The sequence below is a fragment of the Neofelis nebulosa genome, chromosome 3 (assembly GCF_028018385.1).
Source record: "Neofelis nebulosa isolate mNeoNeb1 chromosome 3, mNeoNeb1.pri, whole genome shotgun sequence".
NCBI classification, from domain to species: domain Eukaryota; kingdom Metazoa; phylum Chordata; class Mammalia; order Carnivora; family Felidae; genus Neofelis; species Neofelis nebulosa.
Window position 1 is genome coordinate 92,908,223 of NC_080784.1, and position 13,764 is coordinate 92,921,986.

The 13,764-nt window shown below is 35.9% G+C and overlaps 1 pseudogene; it reads left to right on the forward strand.

Annotated features, from left to right (window-relative positions):
* Positions 1-8,751: 8,751 nt before the first annotated feature.
* Positions 8,752-9,908, forward strand: LOC131506136 (alpha-enolase-like; annotated as a pseudogene).
* The last annotated feature ends 3,856 nt before the right edge of the window (positions 9,909-13,764 follow it).

A 13,764-nucleotide genomic window follows, 5' to 3' on the forward strand; every position in this document is an offset into this window, starting at 1 on the left:
TTTTTTCCTTTTTATTGAACAAAGATACTGTTTTTAGATGATTCAATGAGCAGGTATACAAAAGTGAAGTATATATTAAATTAAGCTACCATATGCACAGTTCAAAAAGAATTTTAAAGTAACAGAAGTCATTTGGAATAACATACTATAATATGCAGAGCTTGTCAATATTTTAAACCTTTAAAATTAGTTTACAGGAAAAAATACTCCCTTTTCCAATGACATAACTTGTACAACAGATGGAAGAACACTAATGGGTTAGTAGGTAACATAGGTTTATGGCCAACTTAAATAAGAAACACCAGGTGTTTTAGCAAATTATTGCATTATTCATCCACAGTATTTAGTTGCCAAGAACTTTGAAAAGGACTTCAAAAATCAATGAAGTTACTGGGATAGTAATGTATAAGGTATAGCAATAATGTAAATCATTTCTGGAATCAGAGGTTATTTGGTAGATTTTTATTGTACACATTGAAGTATGATTCTTCAAAGAATCTTTTCTAAATACTTTTTACTATTTTGTTGTATTTTTGATGAAAGATTTAAAATTGCAATTAAAGTGCAGCAAATGTTATTATCAATTTTTCAGATACATTTGCAAACTTAAAAGAGGTGCTTCTTCAGCCACATGGAATTGAGGCATATCTCACTCATTAACATATATCTCACTCAAATGTAGAGAATGATCAAGGAATTACTAAAAACAACACAATACAAAAATAGCTTTACTCCTGAGAATTTTTTCAAAAGTTTTTAGTTAAAATTCGGTTAGTTAACATACAGTGTAATATTAATTTCAGATGTATAATATAGTGAGAATTCCATACAACACCCCGTGCTCATCACAGCAAGTGCACCCTTTAATTCCCATCACCTATTTCACCCATCCCCTCACCGACCTCCCCTCTGGTAATCATCAGTTTATCCTATTTGTGACAATTTTTAAAGTTTCCGATATTGGCTGAAATTTTACGAGGATGGATTTAAACGAAATGATTGGAAACATCTTGCTGTAACTTGGTTGCTTTTAAAAACATAATAATTCTAGGGACGTCTGGGTGGCTCAGTGGGTTGGACGCCCAACGTTGGCTCAGGTCATGATCTCACAGTTGGTGGGTTCAAGCCCCACGTCAGGCTCTGTGCTGATAGTTCAAAACCTGGAACCTGCTTCAGGTTCTGTGTCTCCCTCTCTTTCTGCCGCTCATGCTCTGTGTCTCTGTCTATCTCAAAAAAGGAATAAGTATTAAAAAAAAATCAAAAACAATAATTCTAAGTCAGCATGAACTTAGAATATCTTACTGAGTAATTGACATTGCAGACTCTAGTACTTAACAAAAATACTTCTGAATACCATAGCATGACTAAGAGGTGAAAAGAAAAAAAAATAATTAAAAATAGTGAACCAAAAAGCTATAGGAAAGTTGTGAGGCACACTGGCATATATAAATTACATATATATTTGCAGCTACCTATTGTTTGAAAATAACTTTATTTTGATAGTTTAGTTATTATAACAAAACCAATTGCAAATACAGAGCAGGATATTTGAGATGATTTTTAAGAGAATTATTTTTAAAGAAAATTTTAACAATATTAAATTAGCAGACACTAATGAAAAGTAATGATGATATTGATATTCATAATAGAGCTTGTTTAAAATATTATCAGCTTATGTTTCTTTTATTTTTGTACAAAAATAATAAATCTATGTTATAAAACATAGCATAACGTGTTATTGAAATTGTTTATTTTTATTTTTATTTTTTTTTGGTTTTTATTTTATTTTTTTATTATTTATTTTTTTTTTTTTTAACGTTTATTTATTTTTGAGACAGAGAGAGACAGAGCATGAACGGGGGAGGGGCAGAGAGGGAGGGAGACACAGAATCTGAAACAGGCTCCAGGCTCTGAGCCGTCAGCACAGAGCCCGACGCGGGGCTCCAACTCACAGACCGCGAGATCATGACCTGAGCCGAAGTCGGACGCTTAACCGACCAAGCCACCCAGGCGCCCCTTTTTTGGTTTTTAAATACAATCACAACTTTCTTATAGCTTTTGGGTATTAGAACTGAAAAATATAAACTCAAGTCCTGGATCTGCCATCTTCTATTTGATTTAATGTATGAAAGTTCTATTAACTTTTAAGAGTTTCTATCTTTTTTAAAATTCTTTTAATGTTTTATTTATTTTTGAGAGAGAGAGAGAGAGCAAGCGAGCAAGCAGGTGAGGGGCAGAGAGAGAAGTAGTCACAGAATCCAGAGCAGGCTCCATACTCTGAGTTACCAGCACAGGAGCCCGACGTGGGGCTCAAACTCACAAACTGTGAGATCATGATCTGAGATGAAAGTCGGACACTTAACCGACTGAGCCACCCAGGCACCCCGAGTTTTTATCTTTTTTAATAATATGATACTATTGTTTCTAGATCCAAAAGTTGCTGTTAGAATTAGAGAATGACAAGAAAAAGCGCTTTGAGTAGATAAGTATTCAGGAAATTTAAAATATAATTTTATTATTAATTTGAGAAGATATAAGTATTAGGATGTTGATAGATATACATTATTTTCATTAGAAAGTACACTCTAGAATATGGTCTTATTATATAATGAAATGTAATAAACATAATATTTTACTGAAGAAAACATTTTCATCACCTTACCTAAATCAAAAATGTAAATATGGGGGCGCCTGGGTGGCGCGGTTGGTTAAGCGTCCGACTTCAGCCAGGTCACGATCTCGCGGTCCGTGAGTTCGAGCCCCGCGTCGGGCTCTGGGCTGATGGCTCGGAGCCTGGAGCCTGTTTCCGATTCTGTGTCTCCCTCTCTCTCTGCCCCTCCCCCGTTCATGCTCTGTCTCTCTCTGTCCCAAAAATAAATAAAAAATGTTGAAAAAAAAATTAAAAAAAAAAATGTAAATATGTGAGAAACTAATCATAATCACACCTATTAGAATTACACTAAAAAAAATAAAAGGTGTGAAAGGACAAAAGTATTAACTAACATTTTTGCGCTATTCATTTTGCAATTATATGTGCATCCAATCATCACGTTGTATGCTGTAAATTTACATGTTATATAGCAATATCTCAATGATGCTGGAAAAAAATAGGGAATGGTTAGATGTATGGTATATCTGTATTAGCAATTTTAGAAATGTGAAAAAAAAAAAAAAGACAAAGGCGGAGATTTTAGTGATGTGTCCTAATCAAGAAATGCCTAGGGCTACTGAGAAGCTGGAAGAGGCAAAGCAGGGATCATACTTCAGAACCTCCTTCAGAGGGAGCATAGCCCTGCTGATAGCTTGATTTTGGACTTCGGGCCTCAAGAACCTAGAAGAGAAAAAATTTCTGTGTTTTACGCCAAAAAACAAAAACAAGAAGACAAACAAACAAAACACTAACATATCTTAGTGGTGCTATTTTACATTTCTGAGCTTCACTTGCCTCTGGAATACAGGCACTTACGTAGTATATTACTAATTCGATGCTTCTTTATTAGATTTGGATGCAGAAATGAACAACACAGGGTCACATCTGTACACTTGTTTTAGCAAGTAGACAAGGACTCATGTCATTCTAGGACTGTTGTGTAGCACCTCTGTGATGTAACTAGTCCTGAGAGTCATACATTTAGAAGGATAGGTGACACGTGGTTTTATTTGAGTTGATGAACTCCGGCACCACGGTTAGTTTTCTCCTAAATACAATGAACCTGCTTTATGCCCGGTTGTACAGTAGGTAAGCATGACTGTATAAGGCACTCCTGCGATGCCTAATTTTTTTTAAAGAATTATTTTCTGCCTAGATGGGCTACATGCAGTCTGTAATAATAATTTGCAGATACCTAGACTCATTTCTCCATTTCTTGATTTACCTAATTAGGTGGTGACCATTGACATGCCGCTATTAGAGAATGGTTATCACATTTATACAATCACTCAACTTATATTCTATTTCCCCTTACAAATATTTCAGAAAGGTTTTGTTCTTCATTGATTAGGTTTACATTTTAAATTGTAGAACTTTCCTCTTAACTCCACATATTCTCCACATGAATACTCCACATGAATTCTATACATAGTATAGAATTATCTAACCTAAGTTTCTTTCCATATAACCTCACTCTCCATAAATATCCCAATTTCTAATAGTCATATCATTATTTTTTAGTTGTCGGAATTTAGAACATTTACATTCTATTCTAGCCTGAATGTGAAAATACTGTTATCGGTCTGCAGGAAGATTCTGAAGTTTAAGATCCAAAACCACAGATTTACAATATTATGACTTATTAATTAATGGAAGTTACAGAAGCAAGTATTGTGAACGGACTTGCAAAGAGAAGAAAACTTTTGAAACCAAATTTGTACCACATAACAAAGTAATATTTCAAGCATATGAACAAAAGCGTTTGTTTTGTTTTATTATCTCTCTTGCTAAAATGTATTTTATTTCAATTTGATTCATATTCAGATTGTACCTTTTCAGGACATTTTTTTTTTTTTTTGCATAGAGTTCATATCTTCACTTTTTCTTGAGTTTTTAAAAATAAAACTACTTTCTAAATTATTTTCCTAGGCCTAGATGCAGAGGAACTAAATACTCTAAAACTTTCCATGTCTGAAATATTTTTAAAAATTTTTTAAAAATGTTTATTTATTTTTGAGACAGAGAGAGACAGAGCATGAATTGGGGAGGGTCAGAGAGAGGGAGACACAGAATCTGAAACAGGCTCCAGGCTCTGAGCTATGAGCACAGAGCCCAACATGGGGCTGGAACTCACAAACCGTGAGATTATGACCTAAGCCGAAGTCAGACACTTAACCAACTGAGACACCCAGGTGCCCCTGAAATAATTTTTATGTCTCATATTTTTAACGGTTTAAGCATTTTTAAAATTCTGTATCCAAAATATGCCCCCTCAATAATTTTGTATTATTATCCCAGTGTCATATCATATTCATAGGTCCTGATTAGATTCTATATTAATTCAATTCTCATTCTTAAAAAAATATTCTTTCTTCTTATTACTTCAGTAACCTTTTTTGATCCTTAGTTTTATCAGCTTATTCAGACATGTCTACATATGAACACCATTCATTCTTCTATTACTCATTTGTGCCTTTCAAATTGAAGATTCTTGGTGTTTTCCTGCATTTGGAAATTCTTCTCTGAGGTTTTTCCTTTCCCTCTTCAAATATCTGTTTGGTAATCTAAACCTCTTTTTACATGAAAATTGGAACCCCTAAATCCACCTTGAGTGTCTCAGACGTTTTTTTCTATTTACATATCTATTTAAGGAATGTTCTTAACTTCTTCCAGTCCTTCCATTTTCCCTTAAAAATTGCTCATATTCTTTCTTATTTGCTTATTGTTAAAACATTAACATGTATTTGAATACAAGTTAATTTAAAAAGTTAACTCCTTAATCCCTAATATTGCCAATGCAGTTGTTCGTACTAATGATCTCACCTATAATATAACAAAGATTACATGAGGATACTGTAGATTGTCATCCACTTGTCAATGTTTAGGAACTTATTTTCAGGAAGGTCAAGCTACACAAAGAGCACTTAAAAATCTATAATCTATTTTAGTGACCTAAGGATTTCGTAAACTTTTATATAGAATCTGCCTCCCTCCAAAGAATATATCATTTCCTCAAACCTTTACAACTCATTTAGTACCAAACACAGAAAAGGCACATTAATCTAGTCAAGTAAATGAAAAGGTGAATGAGTGAATGAATGAATATAAAAAGTATAAATCATCTTTATATAACCTGTATTTGAGCAATTATGGGCCTCATTTTCTTTATTCTTCACTTACTGAAGATTTTTGGGAAATAAACTTCTATATCAAGTTAGTGGCATATGAAGTACAACACTCAGGGAGTTAATATAATAAATGTGCTATCCCATTAACCATATGAATTACTAGTGGAATGTAACATGGAATAGCCACTTTGACAGTCTGGCAGTTTCTTACACAACATACACTTAGCATTTTACTTAGCTAGGCCATTTCTAGGCATTTACCCCAAATAAATGAAAACATTCAAGAAGATCTGCAAACTAGAGGAAATTAATTTTTTTTAAATACCACATATCCTATCAGGTTAACTTTCCAAGGTGTACTATTTTTGAAATTTCTTACTATTTTGTCAAAATTATGCTCTGTGTTTAATATTTGGCATCAACTTGATAATGTTGAGTTCAATTCTTTAGCTATTGAATAGGAGAAACATAAAATGAACAAAGGGGGAAAAGCATATCACAATAAGACTGCTCTAAATAAAGGACAAAAAGAAAATCTCAAAAACACTCAGAGAAGAAAGGAAAGCAAGGTAACTTCAGAAGTGCAACAGTATGACTTACAACTAAGTTTCTAGCAAAAACAATGAAGCCAGAAAACAAAGTAGTGGCATGTTTAATGTGCTGAAAAAAAAAAAAAAAAGAAAAATAGTGAACAACCTAATACTGTCTAGCCAGTGAAAATAACACTTAAAATAAAAAGAAATATGAAGTTAAGATTATTTTAGTCAAATAAAAAAAGGTAATTTATCACCAACAAATCTTCAATGCAAGAAATATTAAAATAAGGTATTCACAAAGAAGGAGTGTGGATATACATTATATATAAAGAGAAAACAGATGAATATAAATTAATATTAATAGTACAAAGAATTTAGTATTTGTAGTGTTATGTATATGCAAATTAAATATCATGCAAATGAGTTTTAAAAGGTAAGAAAGTAGTAAATGGGTTGAAATAATCTTAAGCTTCTTGATCTACCTGGGTACTGATAAATTAGTGGCATGCATCAATGCATCATTTGTCTGAAATGCATGTTAAATACTAGATTAACAGCTAACCAATTGAAAAATTGTGTCTAATAAGTAAATAGAGGGAAAATGATGAAATAATAAAAATAATAAACATTTTATTAATCCAAGAGAAGCGAAAGTAGAGAAGAAACAAAACCTCAGGTAGGTCAAAAAATAATAAAATATTATAGATACAAATTAAAGTAAGTAATAACTGCATTCAAAGTAAATGCAATGAATATTTTAATTAAAACTGACAATGTCAGACTGGGTAAAACCAAAAAAAAAAAAAAATCAGCATCTATTGTTTATGAGACACATCTCTTCCATAAAAAACATTCATAGAGTTTAAGTGCAAAAAGGATGGGGAAAAAGATAAAGTCTGTTTATCTGTATTAATATTGCACAAAATATTAAGGCCATTTTTTCCCAGGGCACCTGGGTGGCTCAGTTGGTTAAGCATCTGCCTCTTGATTTCAACTCATGGTTTGTGAGTTGAGCCCTGTCAGTGCAGAACCCCCTTAAGATTCCCTGACTCCTTCCTTCTCTCTGCCCTTCCCCTGCTCCTGCTTTTCTTTCTATCTCTCTAAATAAATAAATAAAGATTAAAAAAAAGACATAATCTTCCCTTTTTTATCACAAGAATTAACTGTTAATAATGGAACCTATTATATATAAGATTAAAAACAAAATCCATAATAAAATAATAATGTTCAGTTGATAATAACATTTTTAATGAAACTGAAAAGGTGTTCTGACTAGAGGATGAAGACATATAAATGGCCAAAAAATTGATGGTGATCATGATTCCTTAATTGTCAGTATTGATCTTACATAGGCAACATTTCCTAAAACTGAAATGTTAATATAAATAGTGATTATCTCCAAAAGTCATGAAAAATTGAAAAAAAATTTAAATTGGCAATTAAGTTTTAAATTCAATAATGGGAATTTGCCATGACTTATTTTCTTTTTTAAGTGTTTTTTTTTTTTTATTTTTATCTTGAGAGAGAGAGTGTACCCATACATGCAAGTGGAGTAGGGGCAGAGAGAAGAAGAAAGAATCCCAAGCAGCCTCTATGCTGACAGTCCTACAAACCACAAAATCATGACTTGAGCTGAAACCAGAAGCTTAATCAACTGAATCATTTAGGTACACTGGGAATTTACCAAGAGTTTTAGTATGCTATAATAAGTTTAATTATCTTATTTTTTTATATTATTCTGTTCTCCAAGTTTTCCCTTTGCTTATTTTAAAGTCAAAGGGTTTTTTTTTTGTTGTTAATTTTATTTATTTATTTATTTATTTTAGAGAGAGTAAGAGTGGAAGAGAGGGGCAGCGAGAGGAGACAGAGAGAGAGAGGGAGATATATATATATATATATATATAGAGAGAGAGAGAGAGAGAGAGAGAGATCTTAAGCAGACTCCATGCTCAGTGCAGAGCCAGATCCCAGGACGACCCTGGGATCATGACCTGAACCAAAATCAAGAGTCAGACACTCAACCAATTGAGCCACTTAGACCCCCAAAGTCAAAGTATTTTAAGTTTGGTTGGAAAATAGTAAATTTTGGATTTGATTCTAGAAATACATGGTAACATTTAATATTGTTGAAGTACCCCCACTATTAATTGCATTCCCTTTATTATTAGTTCATAAAATACATATTTGGCAATGTATTTGAAAAGGTATAATGAAATGCACTATTTAAGTGCAAGTATTCTGACAATTCTACATGTGTTGACAGAGTAGACCGATATTATTGAGTTATAAAATGGCCTTATGTTGTAAGTTTTCATTTAAAAATAAGATGATCGGGTCCCTGGGAGCAAGACGGGTCATTGGGGCAGACAGCACAGAGAGGGGCTCAGGGGGAACTTGGTGCACCAGACCTTGCAGCTTAATAGTCACCCTTGGTGTCTACAGCTCCCTTTTTCCTTTTCCCCTGATGATGAGATCCAGCAGCCAGAAGTTAACGATGTCTATTCTCAAGATCTATGCCAGAGAGATCTTTCACCCTCATGGGAATCCCACCGTTCAGGTTGACCTCTGTACCTCAAAAGTGACAACTGGTGTTTTTGAGGCCTTAGAACTCCTTGACAATGATGTAAACATGCTAGAAGGGGAAAGGCGTCTCAAAGGCTATTGAGCACATCAACAAAACTATCGCACCTACTCGGCTTAGCAAGAACCTGAACAAGAGAAAGATTGAGTGATGATAAAGACAAATGGAATAGACAGAGGGGTGTCTCTGTCTATCTTCAAACCTGGAGCTGTTGAGAATGGGGAACGGGGTGCCCCTGTAGCTCCACATTGTTGACTTGGCTGGCAAGTTTAAAGTCATTGGTATGATCAACAGTGCTGGCAAAGAGCTGGCCATACAGGAGTTAAGATCCTCCCATTTGGTGCAGTAAATGTCAAGAGAACCATATGCATCAGATGGAGGTTCACCACAACCTCAAGAATGTCATCAAGAAGAAATATGGGAAAGATTCCACCAAATGTAGGCAATGGAAGCATGCTTACTCCTAACATTCTAGAAAATAAAGAAGCCCTGCAGCTGTTGAAGAATGAAATCGAGATAGCCATTTACACCAGTAAGGTCACCATTGGCATGGATGTTGCTGCTTTGGAGTTCTTCAGAGCAAGGAAAGTGAGATCTGGACTTCAAGTTGCCTGATGACTCCAGTAGGTACATCACATCTGACAAGTTGAACCAACCTGTACAAGTTCTTCATCAAGGAAACCTTGCAACTGCCTCCTGCTTAAAGTGAACCACACTGGCTCCATGACCAAGTCATGACCAAGTCTTCAGGCATGACTAAGTCTTTTCAGGCATGTGAGCTGGTCCAGGAAATACATGGGGCTTCATGATGGTGTTACATCCCTCTGGGGAGACTGAAGACACCTTCACTGCTGGCATGGTGGGTGGGGATCTGCTCAGGGCAGATCAAGACTGGTATACCTTGCTGATCTGAGCACTTAGCCAAGTACAGCCAGCACCTCAGAAATCAAGAGGAACTGGGCAGTAAGGCTAAGTTTGCTATCAGGAACTTCAGAAACCCTATAACCAAGTAAACTCTGGGCAGGCAAGCCTCTGAGCCCTTCAGTCACTACTGGGCTGATTAGACCTCTGGAACTCTCTTGGAAACACCAGCTCTGTAATCATATAATTGACCCAAATCACTATTTTTCTGACCTTGAGTCTCATCAAGTATCTGGAGCCATGTGTACCCACAGTGTAATCTCAGAGGTATCCAAATGGCAAAACCCCTAATAGTTTTGTGTGCAAAAGAAAAGAAAGACCTCAGTGACCAATTAAAAGTACTAAGTACTAAAAAAAAAACCACAAAAAACTATTAACCATGTTTTGAGATAGAATGATTTGCTTGTGTAATTGTGACATCTTAATTTCTGAAATTTTTTTGTGAGCTCTAATATATGTTACACTATATACAACCCAATCATACAGCTCCATGATTTTCACAGAAATTTCTATGTAATCAGAAATAGGTAAAGAATAGGCCTTTGCCAGCATTCTAGAATTCCCTTTAATGTTCCTTCCAATCACAGTCCCTCTATCTTTCTTCAAAATAGACACTATTCTGAATTCTGACACAATACCGTAGTCTTGGCTGCTTTGTACTTTAAAGAAATTTTTTTTTCAACGTTTTTTATTTATTTTTGGGACAGAGAGAGACAGAGCATGAACGGGGGAGGGGCAGAGAGAGAGGGAGACACAGAATCGGAAACAGGCTCCAGGCTCTGAGCCATCAGCCCAGAGCCCGACGCGGGGCTCGAACTCACGGAGCACGAGATCGTGACCTGGCTGAAGTCGGACGCTTAACCGACTGCGCCACCCAGGCGCCCCTAAAAAAATTTTTTTAATGTTAATTATTTTTTGGGCGCCTGAGTGGCTCAGTCAGTTAAGTGTCTGACTTCGGCTCAGGTCATGATCTCACGGTTAGTGGGTTTGAGCCCCACATCGGGCTCTGTGTTGACAGCTCAGAGCCTGGAACCTGCTTTTGATTCTGTCTCTCCCTCTCTCTGCCCCTCTGCCGCTGACACTCTGTCTCTCTCTGTCTCTCAAAAATAAAGAAACAGTAAAAAAAAAAAAATTAAATATTTTTGAGAGAGACAGAGCTTAAGTGGGGGAGGGGCAGAGAGAGAGGGAAGGAAACAATTCAAAGCAGGCTCTGGGCTCTGAACTGTCAGCATAGAGCCTTAGGCGGAGCTCGAACTCACAAACTGTGAGATCATGACCTGAGCCAAAGTCAAACGCTTAACCAAGTGAGCCACCCAAGTGCCGCATTGGCTGCTTTGTACTTTATCTTGGAATCATATAGCATCTATTCATTTGGATCTAACCATAGTTACTTGACATGCTGTTTGTGTGATCCATCCTCATTTTTGAGTTACTTCTCTGTAGTTCATGTATTTTCATGGCTTGTGTACTAATATACAAAAATTTATAGATAAATCCAACTGATCATGAACATTTGGGTTATTTGGAATTTTGACTATTAAGAAGAATATTACAAAGCATCAAAAACATCAACTTAAAACATCGGAAAACATTCTTGAATATGAAATCATCATGCATGAGCATGTATTCCTATTGTGATAGGATTTAATTAATTAATTAATTAAACCTTATTGCTAATTCTAGGTTTCTAGGAATGCGAGCGTGGGGAAGTTCTGTACTTTGAGTTGAAAGTTGGAAGATCTATGCACCAGGAGTCAAAATGAACAACAACACAACAACAAAAAACCGTGGCCATTAAAGGCACTGTAGCACAGCTTTCAAACATCTCCCATCCCTGAAATTAGCTTCATTGAGTTAATTGTTCAAAATTATCTATAGAATAGTGTCAGTATAAACATTACTGGCCGAACAACTCAGGGGAAAATTAGTCCTACAAATAGGCCTGCAATACATGAGCAAAGATGCAGTACATGTTTACTAATTGTAGCTTTGCTAAAACATCAAATAATAAAACACAAAACCAAACAAAAAGTAGAAAACAACAAAAATATCCTATCCTTAGTTACCCTTAGTTACATGTAGTCCTAATGAAAAGAAAGACCATAATAGCTAGCTTGGTGAATATGCCTGGGCCCAACAACATGGGCTCCCTCTCAACTGAGCCTGTAATATTGCCGCTGAATGCTGAACGCTCAATCAATAGGCAGTAGAGACTAAGCCTTAGGTATGGCCTCTTCCTTTGAGGAGTTCAGTTCACCAATGTGTAGACTGTGATCGATTGATTACATTGGATCCTTTCTACTCCTGAATGGCAAATGATTCATTCATTTTGGATTGATATATATCCTGGGTGATCAAGACCTACCTTAAAGCTCTCCTCAGTTTGGCTAAACTTCAGACAGTTTTCTTCCAGACTATCAACCCCTAACCTTTCTTTTTTCTTTCTTTTTTTTTTTTTTTTATAGCATTTACTTTAGAAAACTTTCAATTATAAATGTTTGTTCTGTCCCTTTGAAATGTATGCAAACTTTCTCCCCAACTCTTTCCAGTTTTGTAACTCAGGAAATGTCTGTCTAAGGACCTAAGAACAATCTCTTTGAAATGTAAACATCAAAGGAGATCATTCTTCTATTACCTAGTTGCTGAAGGAGGGTAGGAGCCAAACTTCAATTAGCAGCAATTAGCAAATGTAGAAAGATTGAACACAGAGAAAAACATTTGCAATCTAAGGAATAACTCAATGTGCTGGACATATACCACTGACGACCCCACCCCTATGGTCCTCTAATACTTTTCTCCTAGATAATCCCAATGCATAAAAACTCTCCAGTCTTTTGTTTTCATGGACTTGAATTCAGTCCCCTTCCCTATTGTAGTAATCTTAAATAAGGCCTTCCTTGCTTGCTTAACATTGTCTTGTGCAATTTTTGCTTTGATATGGGTATGGCTACGTGTTTGTGTTTTCCTTCTCTGTCTGTGGTGCCCTTGCCAGCAAATTTACTCAGGGACAAGTTGACAGATTTATTTTAATAGGATCATGAACAGTCCCTTGGGAAAGCAATCCACAATATGGCAAAGGTGGTATAATAATGAGTACAATGTCCATGGACTGCTTTGAAAATAATACCTGTAATATTCCTGATAGAATATTTTTGCCTTTTTGCCATTGTTACCAGTGACACAATTGACTAATTTTTACCTCATTGAGCAACTTTTGGCGTTCTGGATTAGAGGTGTTAGTTCTGAGAAGAGGGACATGTTTACTCAAGAACATATGAAGGATTTCACGAAACTTAAAATTATCGACTTAACTTAGTTATCTTGAGCTCCTCATGCCAATAAAAGAACAATCAAAAAGGGGTACCTGGATGGATGGTTAAACATCCAACTTTTGATTTCGGCTCAGGTCATGATCTCAGGCTTGTGAGTTTGAGCCCCATGTCGGGTTCCATGCCCAGCATGGAGCCTACTTAAGACTCTCTCTCTCTCTCTCTCTCTCTCTGCCTCGCTCTCGTTCTCTCCTTCTCCCTCTACTTCTCTCCCTTGTTCTTTCTCCCCTCTTTCTCAAAAAAAAAAAAAAAGTTACTATACTGGTGGAAATACCTGACCACAATTATCACAAGGGTATGGTGTTGCTATTGTGCAATGGTGGTAGGTAGAAGTGTATCTGGAGCTAAGGAGATTCCTTGGGGGACCTCTTAGTGCTTTCATTCAGTCAAATCTTAAATGACAATTGCAGGAAACACACTCTGACAAGGACATGGTAACCAAAGGATTGGAACCCTCAGGCATGAAGGTATGATTTATCACACTGTGCCAGTGCTCTTGGCTAGCTAAAGGGCTGACTCGAGCTGAGGGAAATTTAACAGGAGCAGTAGAAGAGGAATGTAAAGAAAATCAGCCGTGGCCAACCTCAGGACCAAGTGTAGCAGTTCGTTATATCATCTT